This window comes from Schistocerca serialis, chromosome 4, assembly GCF_023864345.2.
Source record: "Schistocerca serialis cubense isolate TAMUIC-IGC-003099 chromosome 4, iqSchSeri2.2, whole genome shotgun sequence".
In the NCBI taxonomy this organism is placed as follows: domain Eukaryota; kingdom Metazoa; phylum Arthropoda; class Insecta; order Orthoptera; family Acrididae; genus Schistocerca; species Schistocerca serialis.
In genome coordinates, this window is record NC_064641.1 from 676,603,578 (window position 1) to 676,618,858 (window position 15,281).

The following is a 15,281-nucleotide window of genomic DNA, read 5'->3' on the forward strand; positions in this document are numbered from 1 at the left end:
AAAGTTAAGACTCTGCCACTTGTTTGTAATAAAGGCGCTGTAGTAGGTTCACCTCTGTCGACACGTAGCCTAGTGCTGCAACGCGATAGCGGCGCTCTTGACACAGTCTGCGCGGCGATAGCGTCCGTAGTTGCAAGGATTCATCCTTGCAGTGCGGCATTCATTTTATCTTTCTGTTGCCGAGAAAAATCGCACTATATGAGTTGCAGAAACTGACTAGCTCATAGCATTCTCTGTCGGTTGGTATCGGAAGCCCGCTCTGTTCAACTCCGCGGCGTCACCTAGCGGAATCCGTCGGTATCAAACTGAGCGCCACAACATTCCTACTGAAACGAATTAGATCTACTGATGGAGGGAGGCTAAACCAGAACATAGGGTCGGCTCTTTTCACCCAAATACTTGGCGAGCTGGCAGTAGGACAGAGCCGTTCCCAGTAGAAAACGAATGGGAGGGTATTACCAATTCCGACATTTGCCTTACATCCATGATGAACGTCTTGAAACCTTGGTTGGAACTGGAGTATTTCAACTATCTAATTTATTTACGGGACTATGTTGTCCATTGCCGCAGGCAGAAACGAAATTGTGTGTGTGCGTTAACGCGAAATGTTCAAAAAATGTTCAAATGTGTGTGAAATCTTATGGGACTTAACTGCTAAGGTCATCAGTCCCTAAGCTTACACACTACTTAACCTAAATTATCCTAAGGACAAACACACACACCCATGCCCGAGGGAGGACTCGAACCTCCGCCGGGACCAGCCGCACAGTCCATGACTGCAGCGGTTATGACCGCTCGGCTAATCCCGCGCGGCTAACGCGAAATGATAAAAGTGAAAATAGGTTCCGAAATGATGATTCTATAATATAGTGAATCTTCTGTTCTGTGAAAGTAATAAAAATAAAACTGTTTCTCAAACATATGATGACAAACAGTCGTGAAGGATCAGTGCAATTTGTCTCTAATTTTAAACTTCATTTATGACGACATGGTATTTGGGTACGATACAGGTTACCTTAACGACCGCTAAAAACCAAATAGGGCAGTTCCGTAATACACCGAGTGGGTACCAGCTAGAGTGGCTGCATCATCTGTGCGACGTGACATTCAACTCTACGGAGGACGTTTTCATTAACCCGTCACAATTCAAAGCCTATCTTCTACGAATCAACATCTGAGGTCATCAGTCCCCTATAACTTAGAACTACTTAAACCTAACTAAGCTAAGGACATCACACACATCCATGCTCGAGGCAGGATTCGAACCTGCGACCGTAGCAGTCGCGCGGTTCCGGACTGAAGCGCCTAGAACCGCTCGGCCACGCCGGCCGGCAATAATTATCAAACCTATCTGTTATATTTACAAGAAGGCTATGTCTTGCACCGTCACAGTACTAACATTGATAAATGTTCTCAATGAACTTCTTGTTGTGCAAATCCGTTTGCTCGTTGAGAGAGAGGGAAGGAAGCGAGATTGGGTTTAACGTCCCGTCGACATCGAGCTCATTAGAGACGGAGCACAAGCTCCGATTGTGTGAAAGATTGGGAAGGAAATCAGCCGTGCCCTTTCAAAGGAACCGTCCTTGCATTTGCCTGGAGCAATGTAGAGAAATCGCGGAAAACCTAAATCTGAGCGGCCGGATGCGGGTTTTTCCGTCGTCCTCTCCAACGCGAGTCTTGTTTACTGACCACTGCGCCACCTTCCTCGGTTGCTCGTTGAGAACGGTCCGTCCCAGAATGCTTAATTATAGGCATTAAAATGTTGTGTCTCTTTGAGAATGTTTGGTAAAGGATCTTCGTCAGCTGTTAGTAAAATGTATCTGTCTGTTTTTCTGCAAGTCCTGCGTCATTTAAATGAGCTCTAATGGAGCTGGCTCAAAGTCACTAATGTTCATACCTTCGCGAGACTACGTTTTGAAAAAAACTCTCCGTTGGAGCAATAGACGCTTTTTCACCATCACCACATCGTAGTTAAAACAGACCCACTGGTGACGGCCGTTACTTAGATACATTTTCAGTAATAGAAGTAATAAAGCAGCCTCATTCGATAGGTCATTGAAACTGAAAACAATTTGTGAAATTCTCAGAAGATAAACAAACCTTATCTCTATATTTTGCGAAGATGGTGCCCCCCACTACTCGTAAGTTTTTAAAAATGTCGTAGTTACACCTCCAAGAGCTGTCAATTTCTGCTTCTTTATTAAATGCATTACAGTAAAGAATTTTTAAGCAACTGTTGGCAGTGGAGCTGTGAGGCTTTTTAAAAAACTTAATTCCGTTCTACTGATAACCTCGTTGTTGAGCGCCCGTAAACTCCACTTCTGTTCGAAACTTTTCATTTTGGCTTTCACGAGTGCTGACAACCTAGCAGCTGCGTTACAGTCTCTCACGTTAATTATTTTGGAGAGAAATTATCTACCCGTAGATGAACTATTAACAAAGTACGTATTTAAAAAATATTGCTTGGTGTCGCTTTTAAGCTGAGCTGCTTGGCCAGGTCCGATATTGCGTCCTTCGTCTTCCCGCTTTAGCGCACACTGCTTTTTTGTACCTGCGATGACCCATTTGTAAACAGCTCACACTGACCTCTGATTTATATCCGTGACACTTCTAACGTCCCGGAACTACCTGCAGAGCATGAGCAAGTATGAGGCTGTGCGCGCAGCGAAAAGGTGCTACTTGATAAGTGTCGTACAGGGTCGCTACTTCCTCTGTCATTCGAACGTGTGTAAATGACAAGAGTTCTCGGTTTGTGGGCGCACAAGCCATTGCAAAGTGCATGGTAGAGGATAATTCGTACAGCTTTTAGAAATTGTCTGTTCAATTCATTTCGTGCATAGAGCGAGGGAAAATATTTGTCTGTATACTTCTGTACGCACTCTACTCTCATTTATCACAGCCCGCATCTCGTGGTCGTGCGGTAGCGTTCTCGCTTCCCACGCCCGGGTTCCCGGGTTCGATTCCCGGCGGGGTCAGGGATTTTCTCTGCCTCGTGATGGCAGGGTGTTGTGTGATGTCCTTAAGTTAGTTAGGTTTAAGTAGTTCTAAGTTCTAGGGGACTGATGACCTAAGATGTTAAGTCACATAGTGCTCAGAGCCATTTGAACCATTTCATTTATCACATTATCGTGATCCCTAGGAAAGACTTGAGACAGTGGCAGCAGAATACAGATTCTCTCAATTTACCCAACAGGTTTCGGGAAAACTACGTCACCTTTCTACCAGGAATTTTTATTGTAAGTTCCCCGAGCGTCTCTGATACACTTTCAGAAGGGCTATAACGACCTATTACGGTCCTAGCAGAGCGTCTCGCAACTCGTTCTTTGTCTACTGTCAAACTTAGTTGGTCACACTAGGGAATAGTTTGCGATTTCCTTTACAGGCGCATTGTACTTTCCCAGAACCTATCTAGCAATTACAAAAGTCTTCCATTCGTCTTCCCCAATACTGATTTCACGTGTTCGTGTACGACGTCGTTTCGCTGAAGAAGTCGAATGATATTCTTTAAGTTGCAACTTCATCACTCCTTTTAGTATGGCCACGCTAGGTGATGCAGTTTTTAAGGCCGTGGCCCCGTATGCTGTGGTGTGAGGGAGGAGGGGGGGGGCATGTTCTAATGCTGATTCGGGCATCCTGTATAAGTTTTTCGTGTTTTCCATCAAATCAGTCAGTAGAAGCGAACACCTTCTTATTACTTCTTCTAGAATAGAAGAAACGCGCTTTGTCATGACCCGCAGTAGTAACGGGATATTACGTTTGGAAAGTGCATGAGCTTTCACTTTTAGGCAGTCTGTGCGCGGTCTCTAGCAAACCTCTGCTGTCTACTCTTAATGTGGGACACTTTCAAGCGTTTATCCGTCGCATGAAGTCCGCTGTTTTCGGGATATCGCAAATTTTATATTATTTAATTTTAACTTTGTGGTCTTATGCCGCGCCGTTAACATGAAGGACGGAAGTGGTGTAATCATCACTGTGTAAATCGTGTTCTGTTTGTTGTCGTATTTTACCTGTTTGTGTATAGTATTTTCTGAAGCGGGTGTTGTGTAATAGCCCAGCATTCGCCTTAACGACCATGGAAAACCACCTAAAAAGTAGAATCAGTGGGGCCGGTATACCAGACCAACCCGCTGCGTCGATTCGATGTGGGTGTGGCTCACCACCGTGCCGCGCAAGCTAGCGCGCCGCGCGTTAAAAAGAGGTGGGAGTAATTCGTTGATGGGCGACAATAAACGAGCACTGAGAAGGACTCTGTGCGAACTTCCCCTCACCGATTTGATTCGTATTGACAGGGTGTGTAGGCACGACTAGAACTTAAACATGCCAAAATACAAAGACGCAACTGTCAACCGTTTTCGAGAAAATCGAGTTTGAAAATTTTAGGCGTTCGTATATACTTTGTATGGTCGCTAATATGCAAGGAGTCCGCAGTTGAGCGAGTAACCAATTACTTTCATAAGCGCGAGGTCTCTGGACTGAATATCGCTACCAGTACTACTTCTTTTCATGAGTTGTCTGCACCAGTGTTCGGTGCTGTGCTTCGATATGAGATATGAGAGGCACACTGCGAAATTCCGTGGAAGACTGGGGTATCAGGGCGTATCACAGTCTTAAGCCCTAGCAGGTCATTATATCGCATGTACAAAGCCTCTGTAACTTTAACTCCAATGCTTATCACAAAAACAACAGCTCCTAGTAAAGCGATTGTAGCTACAAGGCAAGAAGGAAGCAGACTTCGCTGAACCTGGGCCTTACAAACGTTGTAGTAATGCCTGCAGACCGCAGTATTGCTGATATCAGTCGATTACCCACGGTTATCGCCATCAGCGTGGGCTGATACCCGCAAATTAATTATGACTGTTGACGTGTCTGTGTATTGTGTATTGAACCGGGGACCTAGAAACGACGAAGAGGCTTCTTCCCGCCGTAGCCCTCAGTGGTTCACAACCGCACAACAGGCCACAGCAGTCCACCCACCCCACCGCCGCCCCACACCGAACCCAGGGTTATTGTGCAGTTCGGCCTCCAGTGAAAATCCATGTTAATAAGCAACACATGCGATACTTTAGTAATGGGAATCTACAGGAGCTTCACGTAACACCATTCCGTAGCGAAAAGTTCACGGTCCCGTGCGGTGTTTCGGCTTCTAGGATTATTGGACTGTGCTTTTCTGACGATCATCACGGAAACACAGCCACATTCAATCCAGAACGTTACAATAGGGCTACTGACGACTTCACTGATCCCTGAATTAGAGACAGGGCGTTGTCTTGACGTCAGTTTTATTCCTTGCTAGACGGGGCGACTGCACATACCGCTCGACATACAATGGCAACGTTATGTGTGATTTCCCCGGCAGAATCGTCTCTCGATTTGGGTCATATCGTGGCCAGCTGAATCCCCCGATCTGAATGCTTGCGATTGTTAGCATCGCGTTTCCCCAGATTAGGGACTCTGAGACGACGCATCAGTGAAGAGATCCCGGCAGTTCCACATGAAATGCTGTGGAAAGTAATGGACTTATCGCTCGTCGTCTCCGTCAGCACATCACAAGAGACAGCGGTGATTTGACAGTTGTGATTAAAAAAATGAATTGCTATTGTCAGTTACCACTCTCGTCCTTTACATTCTCTATGAAGTGTAGGAGCTATAACTAATGGTAGATTGGGTCTGCCGGATCCTTCACAAGCAATATGATCATCCATAGAACCACACCCTCTCTCCCTCTCATCTCAACGACTGTCCACTGACATTGGTTGACGGATGACAATTGTATTGAGACGCCACTTAAAGAAAAAAAATGGTTCAAACGGCTCTGAGCACTATGGGACTTAACATCTATGGTCATCAGTCCCCTAGAACTTAGAACTACTTAAACCTAACTAACTTAAGGACATCACACAACACCCAGTCATCACGAGGCAGAGAAAATCCCTGACCCCGCCGGGAATCGAACCCGGGAGCCCGGGCGTGGGAAGCGAGAACGCTACCGCACGACCACGAGCTGCGGACACCACTTAAAGACATCATTCCTAACGTCCGGAAGGAGATCGATGCATAATGGTTAAAATTTCGGAAAGTATTTTATTTGTATGTAGCAGGGCGTCGCTCCGGCACTCTGAAGAATTTTGTCCAAGGTATATGATATATCTTAGCAGCGCCCGTCTTCTCGTCCTTGTGGTTGTTTCGTGCTAAGACCAGTTTCCGGAATGGGGATTTTTTTTTTTTGGGGGGGGGGGGGGGGAACAGGCGTGGGGGGAGTCTTTCTCCACACTGTAGATGGGCCGGTGTTTCCCTAAATGTCCAAAGTGGATTGTGGCGAGAGTCTACAGTGCTAGTGCCGGCGTATAGGCTTGTGATTTCCCATGGTGGCCAGTGTTTCCCAATAGCCGTTGAAAAGAAACTTTCCGAAGTGCTGAGAGGAATCATCACCTTACTGCAAGTGTTATTAGCGTTAGCTGAAAATGGCCGTTTGAAGTGCCTGCATTCGACTCTGGAGGCTGACTGTCGACGGTTTTGGAGATCACGATATCGGGGTTGGCTGGCGGCACTCGTGTGGATGAGGTGGAAAGTCGTGGGCGCTGCTACGAGCCAGTGGAACACAGTGTGTAAACTGTTATTGGTGTACATGTTCCAGTCTAGAGGCCGGATCTCGGAATCTTCTTGAGAACAGTTAGATATCTACAAGACTCTTGATTATTGACTTTGGAGTAGTGGGAATTTTAACCTGCGTTACGGGTCAAAGCGAGGTTGGCGATCCTGAATTGGATTGATTTCAAAAGTAATGCAGTACAGAAAATTAAACAGAGCCTGTCAGTAAACGATTCTGAGTAAACCTGCGGAACAGCACGACACATAATTGAAGACTTCGGTGCAAGGAGGGGATAAGTCACATTTCATAAATTTTTCAGACGACAGAAAAAACTAATTTAAAAAAATCTAGACATGATATTTCATGCTGTCTTTACATAGATTGAGTAAGTCTCTAACGGTTACATTGTAGACACAGAAGGAAGAAGCGCAATTTTTTTCCTTTACCCAGCATTAAAAATTGTTTGCGGAAGAAAATGGAGTTATCCCATTCTTGAACCGAGGTGTTCTATTTGTCTCGCGTGTCGAACGTAGTTTGGAGTCTGGCCTTTGCCGCTCCGAGGAAACAGACTTTTTTCAAAAAGGACCCCATTCTTGAGAGAAAATCGAGAAGGTATATATCATTTCAGCAGTACTGTGCCCACCGCAGTTGCTTCTCTTCTCTTCAGCACCTGTAATAATACCATACCGTACCATACTATTCTTTATGCTGTAAGCTCGAACTTTTATCTACAGGGTGACAATTATTGAACTATATGAAAAAAAACGTAAATTATTTACAATCTACGACGTGGACACACTTTATTCAACATGTAAGCGTCACTACAGGTATACGGATTCAAGTTAAGACGTGTTCGATATACCTGTCATCATTGGCGATGATGTCGCGCAGACGAATAACGAAATCCTGTATGACCCGCCGAAGTGTTAGAACATCGATGCTGTCGATTACCTCTTAACTGGCTGTTTTTAGCTCAGCAATGGTTTGGGGTTATTGCTGAACACCTTGTCTTTAATATAGCCCCACAAGAAGAAGTCGCATGTGTTCAGATCCGCGAAATATGGTGGCCAATCGAGACTCGTGCCATTGGCTTCCGGGTACCCCAGAGCCAGAATGCGGTCCACAAAGTGCTCCTCCAGGACATCAAACATTCTCGTACTTCGATGGGGTCGAGCTCCGTCTTGCATGAACCACATCTTGTCGAAGTTAGGGTCACTTTGGATAATGGGGATGAAATCATCTTCCAAAACCTTACCGTTCAGTAGTCATCGAGCCATCAAGGAACATCGCGCCGATTATTCCGTGACTCGAGGTGAAGAGACTTCTTGATCGCGAAATAGGGATTCTTAGTCCCTCAAATGCGCCAAATTTACTTATTGACGAGCCCATCCAAATGACAGTGGGCTTCGCCGCTAAACCAAACCATGCATCCGCATACTAATTCGATCATGCCCCGTGACCAACCGTTCAGTTTGAACGTCGTAACGCAAACCGTTCGGAAGTTATAACGATTTTATTTCGTGTAGTTCAATAATTGTCACCCTGTATATTCATTATTAAAAGCTGATTAAGGAGTGCATTAAGAAACATGTTTCGCTGTACTGTTCGCACCGAAAAACATCACCAACAATGGAAGTCCCACAAATAATTCAATATAGTGCACGCCACTGTATCGAATAATATTTTGCACTGGAATTGTACTGTTGTTCTTAATCCTGACGGGACTGCTCTTACAGCTGAACCTAAGTTGACTCAGACTGAACTGAGCCAACAGCTCTATAACGGAAACATCCTGTCCAGATTGCTGTTGCAGACTAATAAACGATTTTAAACTAATAGCTTCCAGGACCGATTACCCTCAGAAACAGTGCTACGGACGACTATGCTAAGCTTGACAATTTTGCCACTCGGCTACTTCACTTGCTCTTCGTCTGGCTTTAACCCACAGCCGAATTCTGAATCAGTACCTAAGCAAGCAAGTGAAAGAATGAGCAAATACGGAGAAAACATATAAAAGTGCACACTCTTAGATTGCCACTAAGTGCGTTCTAAATTTTATATTTTAATTAATTTTCTGTTTGCTTTAATTGGCCTCTGTGTGTACCAATACAGCCACTTCAGACATACAGGATTGTCGTTCCACAATTTAAATCACAAATTTAATTGACATTAACGATAACCCATAAGTTCATTGACCAAAAAGTGCTCCGCATATTAGGTTAACAAACTAATTTCTAAATAAGCAAAATAGATACAAACACACACACAGACACACTAATCGGTTATATATATTAAATAAATCCAGGAGTAATAAATGTTTATATTTTACATTCGAGGGAAGTTCTTATTTCATTTTAACCTGTGCAGTAACAAGTAATTTCCTTTTTGTGTCTGTGACAACCAAAGTACTTGTGGTTGACGTCTTAGATGTCCCACAGTTGCAGTATGGGGTTGATATGACGTGAATTCTATGGAGGCTGTTTCGGTAGCAACCGTGAGTGAAACTGACTCCCCGATCGTCGTTATGAAGTGTCTTTCGTTCCCTTTGCCAATGAAGTTACATGGTTTCGCACACTTGCTATTCGCTTGTGGCCACATCTCTGACCACGGCAAGTAGATGCCGAGCTGGAATGCATGTACCTTGTATTTTGTCCTTCGCTGCGTTCTTTGCCAGTTGGTCGCCTTTCTCATTCAGCAAAAATCCGGCATATGCCCTTGTCCATATAATGATACCTGTGCCCCGTTTGTTGATACTTCTGATACAGCAACAGTTATTTGTTAGTTGGTGCCGATGTTAATATTGTCGTATGTGCCGATGTAAATACAGGGTGTACATAAAGTGCGGGAACAATTTCAATTATTTATTGCACAAAAACTAAACATTGTACAGATGTCATACATACTGCATTTTGAAGAGGAACTCTGAAAGTGGTTTTTTTTTTTCAAACATTCTATATGCGAACCATGAGTGACCCGGCAGACGTCAATACGGTAGTCGAATTCTTGCCATACCCACCCCAGCATGGCATCGTCGACTGTGGCAGCCACTTCCCGCATTCTCTCCCGGAGTTCTGCTACATCACGTGGTAGAGGTGGTACATACACCAGATCTTTAATGTGTCCCCACAGAAAAAAGTCACACGGAGTGATATCTGTTCATCAAACAGCTGTCCCCTTCTGTAGAACGGCGGACCCATCGATGCGGCAGCTCCGTGTTCAGGTACCCACGAACTTCACGGTGAAACTGAGGTGGAGCCCCATCCCGCTGAACGATGAACGGAGAGTCCGATTGCATTTCAGGCATCGGCCATTGCTGCAACATGTCCAAGTAGGAATATCCAGTGACGGTGCTCTCCGCGAAGAAGAATGGCCCGTACAGTTTTTCGACGTGACAAGGCACAAAAAACATTTACCTTTGGGGAATCACGCTCAAATTCAGTGCATTCGTGTGGATGCTTTGTACCCCAGATTCGACAATCATGCCTGCTCACTTTCCCATTAATGTGAGAAGTGGCTTCGTCGCTAAAAGTTAAGCGATCAACAATGCCATCCCCATCCTCATTCAATTGTTGCAACTGCGAACAAAACTCAAAACGCTTGTCTTTGTCTCGTCATTGAGCTTCTGCACTAGCTCCAATTTGAATGGTTTCATAGACGGCTTCTGTCGCAGGACTTCCCACACTGTCACTGGAGCATTTCGAGTTCACGGGACGCACGATTTCTTTGTACTCCTTACGAATGTCTCTCGTACGCGCTCCACATTCACTTCACTCACACTGGGACGTCCGCTTCTCTTTTCCGGGCACAAGCAACCCGTTGTAACAAATTTGTTGTGCCAGTGGTAAATGGCCTTCCTTGTTGATGGCTTCATACCATACTTGGTTCTAAACATCCGTTGAACAGCTGTAGCACACTTGTGTTTGTCGAACTGCAACACACAAAAATTTCGCTCCGCACCTGAACTCGCCATGTTTGCGACTAGCGCTGACTATCGGCAAATTACCAAACTACGCTGTGGCGGTATTCATGAAACAAAAACTTTCAGGGTTTCTCTTACAACGAGATATGTTTGATATCTGTACAGTGTCTGGTTCTTGTGCAATACATAACTGAAAGTGTTCCCGGACACTGTATTGTTGTTAACTCAGTACAGGTGTTTGCTTACTAACCTGCGCCGCATTGCCTGGGGCTGCCGGAAAACAGTTGACAGCTTAGAATGTATTGTTGGTGTTACACAGACAGCTGCTGCCTTCTCAGTCTCATTAGAAAGTGAGGAAGTGCTTTGTCGAGGTGAGGGAGGGTGGGTAGGTTGACGCGCCACAACTGTCAGTGCGCCTCAGTAGAGTACGGCTTCCACGGCGAGACGAGGCGGAGGACCGGAGAAGCCGTGTGCCCTGCGCCCTGAGGCGTGCTGGCGCAGCGTAGCCGCTCACTGCTTAGCGGCTTAGAGGGAAATCCGATCTGGACTCACGCTTTGACTGCCCGTAGAAGCTGGCAGGGCCCTCTTCCTGAGCCGTCGCCTCTTGCTCGCTACACCTCCGTTTATGACACCCATTTCGGCACGTAGAACGAAAGCTAATGCACTGCTAGATTGATCAGCACAGTACTCCTAAGTCAGGCGTTGGTTAAAAAGCGGAGTTCACATTTGGGGTATCAACGTTAGTGTCCAGACACTCTTGGACGAGACAAACTGGAATTGAGATTAGCAATCCCGGGTTCGATTCCAGGCGGTCAGGGATTTTCTCTGCCTCGTGATGGCTGGGTGTTGTGTGATGTCCTTCGGTTAGTTAAGTTTAAGTAGTTCTAAGTTCTAGGGGACTGATGACCATAGATGTTAAGTCCCATAGTGCTCAGAGCCATTTTTTGAGATTAGCAAAGCTAAACATAAGCAAAAATGCTGACCGTTTGAGGCGTAGCGCCTTCGCATCGCTCCTGTCACTTGTTAGGACGATATCGTTATAGGTATGAGTCATCGACAGATGTCACCAGCTGACATGGACCTGAGTCACAGAGCTGCACGTAGTTGTACTAGTAGGCGGCAGAGGTCAGCAGTTGACGGACAGTGCTAGCAGTCGTAATCAAAACAATGTTGTAAAGTTATGTTTGATTAATATTTAATGTATTTGCTTAATTATAATTGTTTTATATGTGTAGTAATTAGCAGTGTGAGTGTTGTGTGAGTGAAGAAGAACAGAAGTAAATGAAAATTGTTTTGTTTATTCACGAAGTACCAGTTAAACTTTACAGGGGATTTGCTATAATTAAATGTGCAGTCAGTTTATGGTACTAATAAATCGTGAGTAGAACACAAATTAATTGGTAATTTCAGAAGGAGTAATTTTATATTTGATACTTTTCTGAATTTATTTATTTAGCAATTGCCATAGAAAGAAATGTTTTACTATGATTGGTAATTGAAGTAAAGCGCGGGTTAGCGCGGGATAATGCTGCAACCTGATTTGCTGTTTGTCATATCAGCCAATCAGAAAAATGCAGGCTCGCGCCAATCTATGCTGGGAACAAGGCCTTTGCTGTGATCTATGGGGGTCGGGGCTGAGGGTTCGAACTAGTAACATCTCATTGAAAGCAGCTCCGACGAAAGTACTGTAAAATCGCGGAAAAATGCTAATTACGAGTTCGCGAAGTAGTACAAAGTGTATTTAAGTGAACGGTATAGTGGAAGTCGTGTGGAATTTCGGATGGAATATCAAAATTATTGCTTTTGACTGTTAGTTAAAACCGCGTGGCGTGTTGTGCGATCTAAGACTGGAACAGGTATTACGTGTAGAGCAGAGTGCACAACATTTGAGCGAGCATTTTCATAACTAAACGATCCGGTGAACTCTATTAACTTCGGTAACGGGTGTAAATACCATAAACTGGCTGCATGTGTGATTGTGGTGTTCGTGTGAACTTTACATTGTGTTGCCACTTAGTACGGACTTGGCAGTATTAACTGTGATCTTTATCGTAAAAATACACCTGAAAATTTACATTGCCAAGCTAAAACTTTTATTTCAGTAGCTAGCCACATCCCGTTTACCGGACAATTCTATGTACGTTGCGACCTGCAATAGACAGTACTGGTCTAGTAGTTTCTACTACAGCTTTTAGCTAGACAAATGAACATTGCTGGACACTGGCAGGACGGTAAAAAGTAACGTGCCGCGCCGCACGTTGTTTGCAAATATAGCCTTGCAAAGAAATATCCAGAAGTATTGCCCCAGTGAAATACTCGCGCCGCTGCACATATGATTGATAAAGATATTATTGTCAATGGTGTTGACAAAAAACCGAAATCGTTAAGATCCAGCAAAGATCCAAGGCCCGATGGAATGCCCATCGGATTTTATAGCGAATTAGCGGCTAAGTTCGTGGTTAAACCACGGATTACCGTAGTTCCCTCGAACAAAAAACCGTGACCAGTATTGGTATAAAGCACAGGTCACGTCCATCTGCAACAAGGATAGCAGAAATGCTCCACAGAACTACCGTCCGACATCCTTCACGTACATTTGTTGTTAAATTTTAGTAGATATTCTGAAGTCAAACGTAATGAGGTAGCCAACAAAATAACTTCATCCATGCCAACCAGCATGGATTTAAAAAAAGAATTTATCATGTGAGATCCATCACGCACTTTCCTCATGCGACACACCGGAGCCCCCTATGTTTACTGTCAAAGTTTTACCGCATCAAACTCAATTTGTGACTGGATAGAGGACCTCTTGAAAAGGAGGACGCAGCATGTCATCTCGGATGGAGAGTGATCGGCAGATGTGTTAATAACTTTTGTCCAAGGAGAATGTGCTGGGATCCTTGCTGTTCATGTTGTATATTAATGACCGCGCAGAAAATAATATTAGTAGATGATGAAGTTATGTGTAATGAAGTGCTGTCTGAAAAAAGTTGCGCAGATATTAAGTCGGAACTTGATAAGATTCCAAACTGGTACAAAGATTGGCAACTTCCTTTTCATGTTCATAAATGTAAAACCGTACTCTTCACAAACGAAAAAAGTAAGTATCCTGTGACATCAATATGAGCGAGCCACACAAATAGGTGTAACAGTTCGTAGCGATATGAAATGTAACGATCACATAGGTTCATAGGAAAAGCGGATGGGAGGCTTCGGTTCATTGGTAAATACTACAGAACTCCAATTTACAAACGAGATTGCTTACAAGACACTCGTCCGACCTATCGTATTGCTCAGTTGTGAGAGATCCTTTCCAAATAGGACTAACAGCTATATCGAACATGTACCGAAGAGGGCAGCTCGAATTGTCCAGGCTTGTTTGACCCGCGGTAGAGTGGCAAGGAGATGCTGAAGAAATTGAACTGACACACGTTTGAAGATAGCGGCTAAGTACCTTGAGAAAACCTGCTTAATAAGTTTCAAGAACTAGCTTTAAGTGAGAAATATGGAAGTATACCAGGACCTCGTGCGTATCGTTCCCATAGGGAATGCGAGACTAATAACAACGCGTACAGAGGCGTGTGCGTAATGTCTTCCAATACTCCGCACGTGAATGGTTCGGGAAGAAGCTCTATTAACGGGTACAGTGGGAGGTACATATCGGAGGTACCCATTAATCCAGTTTGCTACACCTTGCATAGTGGATGCTGTAGTCTGCCAAAGCCTCGTGCAGAGTCCTGTTCAGATGCACACAGGAAACGATAGCACTTATTCTTGTCTCATAGCTCTCTTAGTTGGTTCTAGTCGATTGTTGAAATGCATGTACCTGATTTTCAGCACTGGTGGTATCTATCTTGAATGATATCATTCCTTCTTTTTTCGTACTACAGCCCAAATATATTTGTATTTGTGTGGCTGCCAACGTATATATGGGCTAATATAAGTGTTTGCAGTTTACTTTGTGCGAGTACATGCCTCAGTGAACACAGAAGAGACTTCGGTCAGTAAGTCTGAGAAAACGTCCTCCACTCAAGTGGACACTACTGGCCGTGAAAGCTTACACACAGTTTCTACTGCATTCCCTCATTCGCTCTGCTCCGCCAGTTAATGAGAGCACGACGTGCTCGGATCTCAGAAAATGATGGAGAAGGGCGTAGAAGAGAATGCAGAGACTGCAACAATTATCTGCTGAAATGATATTGGCCTCCACTGTAGTCTGTTCCTTCACAAGAACTTGTAAAAATCCAACGTCTCTAATGACAAGGTTGTCGATGGGATGTTAAACGCTAATCTTTCCTCCTTTCTTCTACACTGAGGTGAGGAAAGTCATGGGATACCTCCTAATATCGTGTGGAACCTCCTTTTGCCCGACGAAATGCAGTAGCTCGACGTGGCGTTGTCTCAAAGTTTCGTTGAAAACTCCCGGCAGAAATATTGAGCCACTCTGCCTCTATAGCCGTCCACACTGCGAACATGTTGCCGGCGCAGGATGTTGTCTACGAACTGACGTCTCGATTATGTCCCGTAGATGTTCGATGGGATTTATGTCAGGCGATCTGGGTGGCCTTATCATTCGCTCAGATTTTCCAGAATGTTCAACAAACAAGTTGTCAACACTTGTGGTCCCGTGGCGTGACATCGTTGTTTGGGAATACGAAGTCGATGAATAGTTGCAAATAGACTCCGAGCAGCCGAGCTTAACCACTTCCAGTCAATGACCGGTTCAACACAGCCCACACCATTATGGAGCCACCACCAGCTTGCACAGTTCGT